The following is a 15,497-nucleotide window of genomic DNA, read 5'->3' as shown; positions in this document are numbered from 1 at the left end:
ATATATATATATATATATATATATATATATATATATATATATATATATATATATATATATATATATATATATATATATATATATATATCAAAATATATTTTTCAAAACACATATTACATATTACTAACTTAATATATATTCATCTTAAATAAATAACCAGAGGGACCAAAATCTATTTTTTATATTAAGTTTGTCGTCTTTTGACATGCCTTATATTCAAGATTATTTCAAAATTCAAAAGCGTTCCACAATTAGTTACATGATATGGGAAGACGAACTTTTGGTATTCTCCACAGAGGGTGTTTTGTAATGAATCGCCTTGGTCACCTTCCCATATTATAATATTATAACTATTTTTTACTTTGTTACAAGTTTTTTCATGTGGCAAATTTCAATATAAGAATTAATCACTTAAAATTAAACTTTGTCACCTTATATATCTTTACATCTTACTTAACAAATGTCACAAGGCAAAGATACATATCAAATAAAAAAATCCGTTATTAAAGATGATATTTTGCTACCGTTTTTTTACTGTGATACAATTTTTCACTATTCTTATGTAAACTGATGTTACTATGTGAAGTCTTATTTGCAATTGTAACAACGTGAATTCCTAAAACAATTTTTCATTTTTTAAAACATACTTTTATTCATAAAATAATATCAAAACATAATGTATCCAATCTTATCATAACAAAACATATTCCAGAATCATGTTGGCGCCTTCCCGCGATCCTCGCTAGTACCTGAAACACATAATACAACAACTGTAAACATAAATGCTTAGTGGGTTCCCAAAATACCACATACAACACATACGCCACTCAAGGCCATAACTCTGTGGGACCTTCCGGTCCAAGTGTCTCAGGGGACTTCCATCCCGAAATCCTGATAGACCTTCCGGTCCTACCCGTATCGACCTTCTGGTCCATATCATCTTGACCTTCTGGTCCTTATCATTCATAGCATACATAACACATACATATCATATACAGCATACAACACATACATCTCATAGCATATAATACCTTCCGGTCACACATAGTTACCACTCTAGGTACAATATAGTGATAAGACTTATCTCGTACGAAGTCGGATAAACTCTCGTGCTTGACGTCCCAACCTAGCCTCCTCCTATCATTCGAATAACATTCCTGATAAATACCCTCTCATAGTCCCATCTCTAAAGATTGGGTAGAAGGCTATTCTACCCCTCCCTGAACCCTCTTGAATCAGCTTGACCAAAACCCTAAGTTCAACTGAAGTCAACAGTCAAACTTTGACCCGACTCGTCGAGTGCACATGGGCGACTCGGCGAGTCCATGCGGGTCCTCTGAATCCTTCTAAACTCACTTGGCATGTCGATTCATCACTTCACTCGACGGGTTACTCCTGTCACGAATCACGGGGCAACCCGACTCGACTCGTCGAGTCCACTTATGAACTCGACGAGTTGCTTCTATGGCAACACTCAAATGACCTTCTGAGATCAGATCTACTTCTCTAACCTATAGATCTGCCCTTCCTATACACAATAATCATGTAAAGGTCCGACTTTTACATTCATGCAACACCCATAGGGCTCTCTTTGGTGAAATCATCTCTAAAAGGGCAACCTAAGGTCATTTCTTCCATGGAACAACATAAAGCAGGTTGGATAAGGCTCTTTGGACCTCTAAAGGTCCAGATCTAGAGTTTAACACTCAAAGGGACAATATACTCATCATTTCAAGCCATAAAAAAGGTATAGAAAACCCTAGATTCAAGGATCTCATACTAAACAGAAGAAGGGATCGATTTACTACCTCAAAGTTGCAGATCCAAGCTGGAAACCCACATAATAGCAATCCCCTTGACCTCCTCTTGCTGGAAACACCTTCTCCTTTGCAAAATCACACTAACAAGGATCAAAAAGGATCTCTCTCTCACACACAACTCGTTCAAGCTCTCTATGGTTTCTCTCTCTGGACTGGTAGCCGCAATTGAGGTCTATAAGGACCCTTAAATAGGGCACATGCCCAAAGATTTAGGGTTTCTGCCGCCAGCACGGACTCGTCGAGTCACCCTGCCGACTCGTCGAGTCCATTCATTAATTCAGTCAGCAAATCGTGATCCTACTCGACGAGTCTAGGTGTCGACACGCCGAGTCCTTCTCTCTAACTCAAAATAATGAATAACATAGAATACCCGGGAATCCGGATGTTACAGCAATGTTGACGTGTTTTGAGTAAAATGTTATGGAAACAATCCTGTAAATTAATTTATTGCCTTTAGTAATGAGAAATATGAAAATCGACACATCCTTGTTTTTAGAAACTGTTGCTAAAAGACAGTTTGTATTAGTGTGTGAGAAAACTGTATACATCTAACGAGGGAATGCCAATGAAAACTTAAATTTATTTTTGAACCATATTGTTTAATTGTGGTAGTGTGATGAATGAAATAGAGATAAAATAAGCACATGCAGAATATAATGTATGTGTGGAAGCCCTTTCATGAAAAAAAAAAAACTAATATTGAATCTAAATAGCTTTATTTAGGTTAGTGGGTATCCATACCAAATTTTCGCCACATCATCCTCCACGTCACATCATTTTTTGATGAAAATACCCACCACATTACTAAACCACTATACACATAAAAGCATTATTTTTTGTTTTTTTAAATCTAAGGTCAAAGGACCGTTTCTTCTTCTCTTTTATCGTTGATTTGCGCTGATCAAGCAACGAGAATTAACACAATGGCTAGGTATTGCGGTGTTTCTTCAGCCTCAAAGTTGTGAAGGCATTCCATCTCAGCCTCTCAATAAAGTTGAGAGACCCATACCTAACAACCTTATAGACTTACAAATATAGTTATAACATTATTGCCGAATAACTCCTAACAATAAGGAAGCATTTGTAAGTGTCACTTGATAATCAACTAATCAACTCATATTTTAGGTAGGAATCAGCTCACACGCTAAAACCCATGCATCATTAAAACAAATGGTTCATTCAAATTGGAATATGCATTGTTGCATAATGCAACATTTTAGAAAATAGAGGTTTCGATACATCTTCAAGAACTCCATCTTGAGATGAATCCAATCTTTAGAAAATTTAACGCCCGTATTTTGGTGTTAAGCATTTTATAGAAGAATCTTAAGTTACGTTAGTTAATAAAGTAAATTTCTTATAAATAAATAAATAAGAATTTCCATACATGATATGTATTTGTATAAATATTATTTTTATATAAATAATATACGAGTTAGTTTTATAATAGAATAAACTAATCTATATGAATGTGTAGTAATCATAAATACAACCCCATGAGTATAAACATCGTGAAAATCTGACACTTTATAAAGAAGTTATGATTTGTCAAGATACAACGCACCAATCTTGTTTATAAAATATAAAATGAAAATAGATTGTGAAGTAGTTGTTAAGATATAAAAGAAAATTTTAGTAGACGTAAATACGAAACCGTAGATATAAAGTATTTTGAAAACGGAGCGAGTATGCGAAAGTTATGATTTCCGAAGATATCGAGAAAATAAGAGTTTCCAACGCAGCAAACAGGCCACCAGCTACCAACTTGCCTCTATTGGACGTACCAGATGTTGTGAAACGACCCAAAAATAATACCCAAAAATTTCGACTTTTATTATATCAAAAACCACGAAACTGAGTATCACATAATAAAAACCATAATAAAATATTGTGAGAATAACTGTATCACAACTATATCCAAACATATCAAGAAACTGAATCAACTCCCAGGATAAAGCTAAAGCTGTGGTGTGTGCGATGCCATCAACCCGAGCTCTTCCCTTTACTTGCGGAAGTACCTGAAACCAAAACTGAAATTGTAAGCACGAAGCTTAGTGAGCTCCCCCAAACTACCACATACCATATAAACATATAAAGCATATACTGGGGCCTTGCCCCCTCCATCGAACCGAAGTCCAAAGCTGACTGACAGGGACCTTGTCCCCTACATCGGACCGAAGTCCGAAGCTGACTGGCCGGGACCTTGTCCCCTACATCGAACCGAAGTCCGAAGCTGACTGACTGGGACCTTGTCCCCTACATCGGACCGAGTCCGAAGCTGACTGTCTGGGACCTTGTCCCCTACATCGAACTGAAGTCCGAAGCTGACTGACTGAACACAGCATATCATAACACATCAACTAGCATAAGCACACAAATCCTGTCTGAGCCACGGAGGCGTCAAACATACTAACTACTGCATTGGACCGAAGTCCAGAAACTACGGCTAACTGAACGGGCCAACATTGTGGCCTTAGACCCGTTCCTACTGAAAGGAAACTCACCTCGTGAACTGGTTGTTGTATGCATGGCTCCGGAAACTAACTGCTGCGGCTCCGGTATCTCCCCGGCTACAATTCCATAACACACACAATCAGATACTAAACACTACATTGGGTAAAATGACTCTTATACCCCTGGTCAAAGTCAACTCTCCTGGACAAGTCAACCTATAGTTGACCCGACTCGCCGAGTTGGGCCGCCAACTCGTCGAGTCCCTAATCTTACTTCTCAACCCTACTCGTGACTACTCGTCGAGCATGGCATCGACTCGACGAGTACCCTCTCGATTCGAAAACTCAGAAAATCTGCATCCGACTCGCCGAGCCATATGAACAACTCGACGAGTTGTTCTTCAATCTATGAAGATTGCCTTGGACTCGCCGAGTTGTATGAACAATTCGTCGAGTCCCACCATAACTGAATCTACCCTTCGACTCACTGAGTCCACCCTACCACTCACTGGCCTCCACTCGGAATCACTCAAAGGGTAAAGATTCGGGACTTGCGACCGGACTCGCCGAGTCCGAAGAACGACTCGCCGAGTCACATGCATGCAGATCCTAAAAACTCGATTCTGATCCAAACCACCGCATACACTTTATAGATCTGAGCTTCCTTAGTCCGATTATCACGTAAAGATTCTATCTTTACGTGTCCAAAAGCATCAATGAAGATTATAAGGCTCAAAAAGCATGATAAAGGCTAGATCTAAGGTTCTTATGCAAAGCAACTTCAAAAAGGGAATAGATCCGGGTTCTACAACTCCTAAATGAACAGATCTATGGATATCTCGACCTATTAAGGCATCCATACAACTATAAGGTTGCAAAAAGCATCAAACTAGCCTTAGAAATGATCTAATGGAAGTTTTAAGCATAAAACAGAGGGATTCCGAGAAATACCTCAATGAACTCTGATTTTGACCTTGGATCTTTGCTCTACACCACTTCTCCTTGTTCCTTTCTTCTTCTTCTTCTTCAAACCTTTAAGAATCCACACAAAAAAACTTAAATCAATCAAGGAATGGATTAGGGTTTCTCACAGCTCTCTGAGGGGTGAAGGATGCGAGTTTAGGGCACATATCATTGCTTAAATAGCGAGCAACCCGGGGATTTAGGGTTTCATCCTGGCAGGCAGATTCGGCGAGTCCCGAATATGGACTCGTCGAGTCGCCGACTAACACGTGCTCGAAACCTCGACCCTACTCGACGAGTCAGACCATAGACTCGTCGAGTCCCTCTATAAAACTTCTAAATAAATGCCACGGTAACAACATACCAGAGATGGGGCGTTACAATTCTCCCCCACTTGTCTCAGACTTCGTCCTCGAAGTCTGCTACGGTTGAGTCTGCAAATAACTCCGGGTAGTGCTCTCTCATTTCCTCCTCAGCCTCCCACGTCCACTCAGACCCCTTCCGGTGCTGCCACTGCACCTTCACTAACTGAATTGCCTTGTTCCTCAAGGTCTTTGTCTTCCGGTCCAGAATCGCGACCGGCCTCTCAATATAATTCAGGCTGCTATCAACCTGAATATCCTCTAGGGGAACAACTGCTGACTCATCCACCAAACACGTCCTTAATTGAGACACATGGAAAGTGTTGTGAATCTGACTAAGCTCTACCGGAAGATCCAACCGATAAGCAACCCGACCGACCCGGGCCAAAACCCTGAAAGGACCAATGAACCTGGGACCCAGCTTTCCCCTTTTCCGAAACCTGATGACACCCTTCTAGGGTGAGACCTTCAGAAGGACCATATCACCCACCTGGAACTCTAAGTTAGAACGCCTCCTGTCGGCGTATCTCTTCTGCCGACTCTGCGCAGTCTGCAGTCTACTACGGACCTGCTGAATCATCTCAGTCGTCTTAAGCACCACCTCCGTGCTCCCAACGACTCGCTGACCAACCTCGCCCCAACAAATCGGGGTCCTACACTTCCTCCCATAAAGCATCTCAAAGGGAGGTCGATCAATGCTAGCATGATAACTGTTGTTATACGAAAATTACGCTAACGGAAGATACGTATCCCAACTGCCACCAAAGTCTAAAACACATGCCCGGAGCATGTCCTCGAGAGTCTGAATCGTCCTCTCACTCTGCCCGTCCGTCTGAGGGTGGAAAGCGGTGCTGAAATGAAGACGAGTACCCATCTCGTTGTGAAACCGCTTCCAGAATCTGGATGTAAAGCGGACATCTCGGTCTGACACCACTGAAACCGGCACTCCATGACATGCAATGATCTCACGCACATAGATATCAGCTAACTTTTCTGCCGATATACTCTCCTGGATCGGGATAAAACGAGCACTCTTCGTCAACCGATCCACTACTACCCATATCGAATCTACTCCTCGTGCGGTCCTGGGAAGCTTGGTGATAAAATCCATGGTGATGTCCTCCCATTTCCACACGGGAATGTCTAATGGCTGCATCTTGCCGTGGGGCCTCTGGTGCTCCGCCTTGACCTTCCTGCAGGTCAGGCATCTCACAACATACTAAGCAACATCCCGCTTCATGCAGGGCCACCAATAATCGGGTCGAAGATCTCTGTACATCTTCGTTGCCCCGGGGTGGATAGAAAATCGAGACTTATGAGCCTCATCCATCAACACCTGCCGTACCCCACCCCAGTACGGTACCCACACTCTCCCCTAAAGCGTCAGCAATCCCCGACTGTCATAATCAAACGAAGATACTCGGCCTACTATCCTTTCACACTTTTGCCTCTCCTCCTTGAGGCCCTCAACCTGAGCCTCCTTGATCCGCTCCAACAATGGAGTAATCACTGTCATCCTCAAACACAAATCCCTGATAGGGGCTGCCGACACTTTGCGGCTTAGGGCGTCGGCCACCATGTTGTCCTTCCCTGGGTGGTAAAGGATCTCACAATCATAATCCTTCAGCACATCCAACCATCTCCTCTGCCTCATGTTCAGACTCGGCTGATCCATAAGGTACCTCAAACTCTTGTGATCCGTGTAGATAATACAACGGACCCCATAAAGATAATGTCTCCAAATCTTGAGGGCAAACACGACCGCCCCCAGCTCTAAATCATGGGTAGGATAGTTAGCCTCGTGAGGCTTCAACTGCCTCGAGGCGTAAGCTATCACATGGAATTATTGCATCAACACTGCTCCCATACCTGTGATTGAGTCATCATAGTAGACTACGAAGTCCTCTACTCCCTCTGGCAAGGTAAGGATCGGAGCCTCGCACAATCTCTGCCTGAGGGTCTCAAACGCTGCCTGCTGCTCGGGCCCCTAACGAAATACCACCGACTTCTTGGTCAGTTGGGTGAGCGGCACTGCTATCTTGGAGAAATCCTGAATGAACCTCCGATAATACCTTGCCAACCTTAGGAAGCTCCGAATCTCAGATGGAGACTTCGGGACCTCCCACTGCATCACGGCCTCTATCTTGGCTGGATCCACCAAAATACCCTTCTGGTTGACGAGGTGACCAAGAAACTGCACCTCGCGCAACCAGAACTCACACTTGGAGAACTTTGCGAAAAGTCTCTCCCTCCTCAAAACTTCCAGCACCTCCCTTAGGTGCTCCTCGTGCTGCTCCTGTGTCTTGGAATACACCAAGATATCATCTATGAATACTATCACCGACCGATCCAGCATCAGCCTGCACACGCGATTCATGAGATCCATGAACGCGGCTGGAGCATTGGTGAGCCCAAATGGCATCACCACCAACTCATAATGACCATACCTGGTCCTGAAGGCAGTCTTCTGCACATCCTCACCTCTAACCCGCATCTGATGATACCCGGAGCGTAGATCAATCTTGGAGAACCAAGATGCTCCCTGAAGCTGGTCAAACAAATCATCTATCCTCGGAAGTGGGTAACGGTTCTTCACCTTTACCTTATTCAACTCCCGGTAATCTATACACATACGATGCGACCCATCCTTCTTCCTCACAAACAGGATCGGCGCTCCCCAAGGTGAACTGCTCGGCCGAATAAAACCCTTGTCTAGCAGCTCCTGCAGCTGCGTAGACAACTCCTGCATCTCAGGGGGAGCTAGACGATACGGTGCCTTGGCTATCGGAGCCGCACCAGGAATCAGGTCGATCCTAAACTCAACCTGCCTCTCAGGAGGTATTCCTGGCAATTCCTCGGGAAAAACATCCGGAAAATCTCGCACTATCGGAACATCATCAACTGCCGTCTTGCCCTTCTCCCAGGCATCCAAGACATAAGCTACATAACCCGCACAACCCTGCTGGAAATAACGTCTCGCTCTCGCAACGGAACAAAAGGTTGGTCCGCATTGTGGCCTCTCGCCCTTAATCACTAATTCTCCCCCACTGGGAGTCCGAACCCTCACTAACTGCTGTTCACAATGAATCACCGCCCCATTGGGGCTCAGCCAATCCATGCCTACTATAACCTTATTCCCTCGCAAGGGAATAGGAACCAGGTCCACTGAAAACTGCTCGTCGAATAACTGAAGAGAACACCCTCGATGCACCCTGGCGACCCTCACGGTCCTGTCATCCACTATCTCAACCTCTAGAGGACAATCAAGCTCCCCTGGAGCTCCACTAAATCTCTTGCTAAGCGCAAGCGATACAAATGATCGGGTAGCCCCCGAATCGAATAATATCATAGCGGAAATGTCGTTCACAGAGAACGACCCTATATAAAACATATAATCATAAGCAATAATCAAACAATAATAATATGAGGATGAAGGGAAGCTACATACCCGTCACCACATCAGGAGTCGCTCGCGCCTCCTCTGCTGTCATCTGAAACGCCCTACTCTTCGCCACTGGCGCCTCGGCCCGGCCCTGCCGGCCATCTGTAATCCTCAAGGTAGTAGGGGCAGGTGCAACCACCTTCCCTACTGCGGCTAAACTCGGACACTGGGACTTTTTATGTCCGCTCTGATTGCACTGAAAGCAAATCAGATCTGATGCTGCAACGGCAGTAGTAGGAGCCGTACAATCCCTGCTCAAATGACCAGTTCGACCGCACTTGAAACAGCCGGAACTCCCTACCTTACACACCCCATCGTGCATCTTCCCACACCTGCCACAACGACCGTGGTTCGGCTGAGACCTGGATCTGTGATCTGAAACCTTGGGCTTTTTGGCCAAACCTCCTGAACCCGAAACCGTCTCCGGTTTCCTCTTCTTCTCCATCTCTAGATCAATCTCCCTCTCTCGAGCTCTAGAAATCATGTCATCCAGCGTTTTACAGCTGGACCGGCTTACAAACTGGAGGATATCGCTCCGCAACATCTCATGATAACGGGCCTTCTTCATCTCCTCATCGGCTGCATACTGAGGAACAAGAAGAGCCCTCTCCCTGAACTTGGCGGTGATGTCCGCACGGTCTCTGTAGTCTGGGTGAGGTCCTGGAACTCTCGAGCTAACTGCTGTACCTCAATAACCGGTGCAAACTCCGCCCTGAACCTGGTAGAGAAATCAGCCCAGGTCATGGCATCTAACGCTGCATCATCTCCAATTGTATGTCCGACCTCCTCCCACCAATCCCGTGCCCTGTCCTTCAGAAGATAGGACGCCAATCTAACCTTGTCCCCCTCGGGACACCTGCTCGAGCGGAACGCGTTGGCCACATCCGCCAACCATCTAGTACTCGCTATGGGGTCCCGCGCCCCATGATAGTCTGGAGCTCCACATGCCCTGAACTCCCTGAACGTAAGTGTGTGCGACCCCATCATGGCCGTCACCTCGGCACGGAAGGTACCAACCTCTCATCCATCAGCTCTAGGATACCCTCCTTGATCGAACCGAAGATCACAGGAGTCTGCTCTAAAATGATACGAGTAATCTCTGAAGAAAGAAACTCTCTGGTCTGCTCATCCATGTGCTCATCTCCCGAGCCTGATCCTGATCCCTCCCCGGCGCCTCCACTACCGGCTGCTGGCCTCGTACGCAAAACCACCATTCTGAAACACATCATAGCAACATCAGAAAACTGGAATATCTCAATGGATCATTGATACTACTAATAGCTTCCTGGTCTTATCTCGACCTTCCTTGATTCGAGTACGGATCCTCTGCTTTCAATAGTACGAGCCCATACTACCTTCCACATCTATCCGTACTCTCCTCAAGAATTGCCTTGACTCCACCAAGTCACTTCTACTACTACTGATCTCTGCTACTTTCATCCTAGGCTTGCCCTAGGGAAATCTTGACTCCACTCAAAACAGTCCTCAGCTGCTGAAGGCCTCCTTGTAATGCTAATTAGCCATCACCTGAATACCATCACATGTGATGAGGCTCGGATAATCCTTCGAGTAAAAGGCTCGTCCCTACAACGGTTAGACTCAAACGAGAGCTGCGCAATAGGGCCAAATCCAATACTCTGAGATTATTCAACCCTGATCACATGTGACGTGACGTATTCACCTAACGGATAACTCTCATCACCAAGAGTTCTACAAAGCACGAAGCAAGCAGCATTCGGACACCGGAAGCTACCCAAGCAATTCTACTCTCATAACGAGAAACTGAACTAGCATACAATGCTAAGCTCGCGCTACCAGGCATGACCTAAACAGGCTATCCTACTGCTGTCTACTCGATACTAGAATGCAATTCTCATAGAGCTGAAACACATATAACAGGCACATAAGGCATCCTCCTAGATCCTTAGTCCTATACTAGCATGTTGTTCTACTGGAACTGGAACGATTAATCATAATAATAAAACTTGTATGGGTAATTTGGGAGTACTTACTTGAGCTCGGCTGATCGCATGCACCACACCCTTATCTTGTTTTAAAAATTCTTTTCTCTCTAAGTGCTTTTCAAAATTCATTCAAAAACATTTTTTTTAAAATCTTTTTGTCTTTCCCTTAGTTTGAGTTCAGATACACCCGGAGGCATATCCGAATCCCTCAAACCAAGGCTCTGATACCAACTTGAAAAGACCCAAAAATTTCGACTTTTATTATATCAAAAACCACGAAACTGAGTATCACATAATAAAAACCATAATAAAATACTGTGAGAATAATTGTATCACAACTGTATCCAAACATATCAAGAAACTGAATCAACTCCCAGGATAAAGCTAAAGTTGTGGTGTGTGCAATGCCATCAACCCGAGCTCTTCCCTTTGCTTGCGGAAGTACCTGAAACCAAAACTGAAACTGTAAGCACGAAGCTTAGTGAGCTACCCCAAACTACCACATACCATATAAACATATAAAGCATATACTGGGGCCTTGCCCCCTCCATCGAACCGAAGTCCAAAGCTGACTGACTGGGACCTTGTCCCCTACATCGGACCGAAGTCCGAAGCTGACTGGCCGGGACCTTGTCCCCTACATCGAACCAAAGTCCAAAGCTGACTGACTGGGACCTTGTCCCCTACATCGGACCGAGTCCGAAGCTGACTGTCTGGGACCTTGTCCCCTACATCGAACCGAAGTCCGAAGCTAACTGACTGAACACAACATATCATAACACATTAACTAGCATAAGCACACAAATCCTGTCCGAGCCACGGAGGCGTCAAACATACTAACTACTGCATTGGACCGAAGTCCAGAAACTACGACTAACTGAACGGGCCGACATTGTGGCCTTAGACCCGTTCCTACTGAAAGGAAACTCACCTCGTGAACTGGCTGCTGTGTGCACGGCTCCGGAAACTAACTGTTGCGGCTCCGGTATATCCCCGGCTACAATTCCATAACACACACAATCAGATACTAAACACTGCATTGGGTAAATTGACTCTTATACCCCTGGTCAAAGTCAACTCTCCTGGACAAGTCAACCTATAGTTGACCTGACTCGCCGAGTTGGGCCGCCAACTCGTCGAGTCCGTAATCTCACTTCTCAACCCTACTCATGACTACTCGTCGAGCATGGTATCGACTCGATGAGTACCCTCTCGATTCGAAAACTCAGAAAATCTGCATCCGACTCGCCGAGCCATATGAACAACTCAACGAGTTGTTCTTCGATCTATGAAGATTGCCTTGGACTCGCCAAGTTGTATGAACAACTCGTAGAGTCCCACCATAACTGAATCTACCCTTCGAATCACTGAGTCCACCCTACCGCTCACTGGCCTCCACTCGGAATCACTCAAAGGGTAAAGATTCGGGACTTGCGACCGGACTCGCCGAGTCCGAAGAACGACTCGCCGAGTCACATGCATGCAGATCCTAAAAACTCGATTCTGATCCAAACCACCGCATACACTTTATAAACCTGAGCTTCCTTAGTCCGATTATCACGTAAAGATTCTATCTTTACGTGTACAAAAGCATCAATGAAGATTATAAGGCTCAAAAAGCATGATAAAGGCTAGATCTAAGGTTTTTATGCAAAGCAACTTCAAAAAGGCAATAGATCCGGGTTCTACAACTCCTAAATGAACAGATCTATGGATATCTCGACCTATTAAGGCATCCATACAACTATAAGGTTGGAAAAAGCATCAAACTAGCCTTAGAAATGATCTAATGGAAGTTTTAAGCATAAAACAGAGGGATTCCGAGAAATACCTCAATGAACTCTGATTTTGACCTTGGATCTTTGCTCTACACCACTTCTCCTTGTTCCTTTCTCCTTCTTCTTCTTCAAACCTTCAAGAATCCACACAAAAACACTTAAATCAATCAAGGAATGGATTAGGGTTTCTCACAGCTCTCTGAGGGGTGAAGGATGCGAGTTTAGGGCACATATCATTGCTTAAATAGCGAGCAACCCGGGGATTTAGGGTTTCATCCTGGCAGGCAGATTCGGCGAGTCCCGAATATGGACTCGCCGAGTTGCCGACTAACACGTGCTCAAAACCTCGACCCTACTCAACGAGTCAGACCATAGACTCGTCGAGTCCCTCTATAAAACTTCTAAATAAATGCCACGGGAACAACATACCAAATATGGGGCGTTACATGTTGCCACATGGCAGTTGTAGAAGTCTCAACGCCAACAACCACCTGATAACGTGGTAGAAGTAGAAGACACCATGTAGGGCGCTACACGCTTTTCGAAAATTTTTCCTATAAAAAGATTTCGACCTCGTCCTTCATTCCTAACTAATTCCGATCGGATTCTCTTTCAACCCTCGAGATCTTAGTCACTCATGATTTGATTTCTTCGTTCTTTTACTGAAGCGTTGTAGAATCTTTTCAGAAGATGGATTTAACGTCGAAGTCACGCTCACATAATTCCTAATGTTATCCCAATAACTTTTAATAATAATGAAACATTCATAAATAACTGTGTAACTTGAGAAACAAGTAATCAACTTGTATTCTAGATAGGAATTGGTTCAAACGATAAAACCCATGCAACATAGTGCATAAAAGTAGGGATCGGTTATGCAGATGCAACACTGCATACTGCAACACTTTACGAACGTTTGTATTGCACGAAAAAAATATTTATTGTCCAATGTAGAATTTCTTGATATCTTCAATCACTATATAGGTTGATGTATCTTGCAATGTATTATATATGTATCATGTTGTGTATTATTTACATCGATGGTTAATGTTTTATACCATTAATTTGTCAATCGGAATTGGTTATAATCATGGCCAGACTTGAGCAGGTTCGAGGTGTACGACAGCATAGGATTGTGTCTTTAATGGGGGCCAAAAAAAATTAAGTAAACGGAACTTTTTGTTGGAAATTTGTCACTAATTGTCGTTAATGCATCACAAATCCATTGCCAACCCGTTGGATTCAAGTGGTTTCTTTTGTTGTTGTTGTTTATTTGTAAATAAACAGTTTATTGTATTTTATTCCTAGGCATTAACATAATTAACAACAATCTATTACGTATTGAATCTTATCGTAATATTAATATATTTTGTTTATATTTGAAAAATATTATTAGAGGTCGGTTTTTACTTTCCCCCGGTCCTTCAAAATTCACCCCTAGGGACAAATGAGAAAAAGTCCATGACATTTAAGGGGACAAATTAGAAAAATGAGAAAGAAGTCCATGACATTTTCCAGTTGTAACATTTTCCAAGTCGAGTGAGCTTTCTATTTTAGTGAATGTAGGACCTTATGTTAAAGGCCATGACATTTAAGGGGACAAATGAGAAAAAAGTCAATATTTGGGTATGCAATTGGAATGATTCCAAAGTTCAGGGATGCAAACGTACAATAAATTTGTGTCCCAATAATTTATAGTGAGAGAGGATGGGAGGGACGATAAACATTCAGCGAAGACGTGGAGAGAGATGAAGCATCATATATAAGCCTGCTGCTGTTCTTGGAACCTGAGATCAAGATCATAATTGAACCCTTCATATGCCACATCTTATAAATTACTTGTTTTCACGCATATAGCTAGGGAGAAAATCCAAATGTGTTAATCTCTCTACTTCTCGCCTCTTATCTTTTTATTCGGATTGAATAATTATTTGATTTTACAACAAAGATTACTGTTTAAATTATTTTATTAAATAAAAGCGACGTATTTTATAAGATCAAATTAATATTATGAATACTACTTTTTAGGGCGTTTTTAACATATTTTACGTCATAAAAGAATATTTAAATTAAGAATAATAACACAATTGACCATTGTAATTTTACCTTTTTATGACTACTTTTGAGTCATTTGCTAAAATAACCACCATTGAAATGCGTCCATTAAGACTTGTTTCCGACTAACTTTAAGTTACATATGTTTTCTTTCAAAAAAAAATATATTTTGGATTTGGCAATAAGTATTTCGAATAGAAAAACTTATTTTGTAACCCCAAGAACAAGTATCACACATTACCGAATTTCGCGTTCGCATTCACATATATGTTCTACTGAGAAGCAAAATCGAAATATCTTTGTGAGGATTAAATATTACCATCCGATGCAACTCTAATTAATGTCATTTCATAATCTTGTTCTCTCAGGTCCTAAACATCCTCGTATATTTTTTGGGAAGTGATTCATACACAACAATTTATGAATTATAGAGTTGTACAATATAATACTTTAAAACTCAAATTTTTGTGTACGAAAAAAAAATATTGTGTATGAATCAGTTCCAATATTTCTTTCTACATATATCTTCTATTTATTTTAAATAGTGAGATGTAAGGATACATTAAAACATTATTATTTTCATTAAATATGACACAAGTGGTCATTTAACATGGGGGCTTAGAGGGGACAAAGTGTGCAGTTGCACTGAACCCAATTTTT

The sequence above is a fragment of the Lactuca saligna genome, chromosome 8 (assembly GCF_052625555.1).
Source record: "Lactuca saligna cultivar CGN05327 chromosome 8, ASM5262555v1, whole genome shotgun sequence".
Classification (NCBI taxonomy): Eukaryota; Viridiplantae; Streptophyta; class Magnoliopsida; order Asterales; family Asteraceae; genus Lactuca; species Lactuca saligna.
This window is presented reverse-complemented; position numbering follows the sequence as displayed.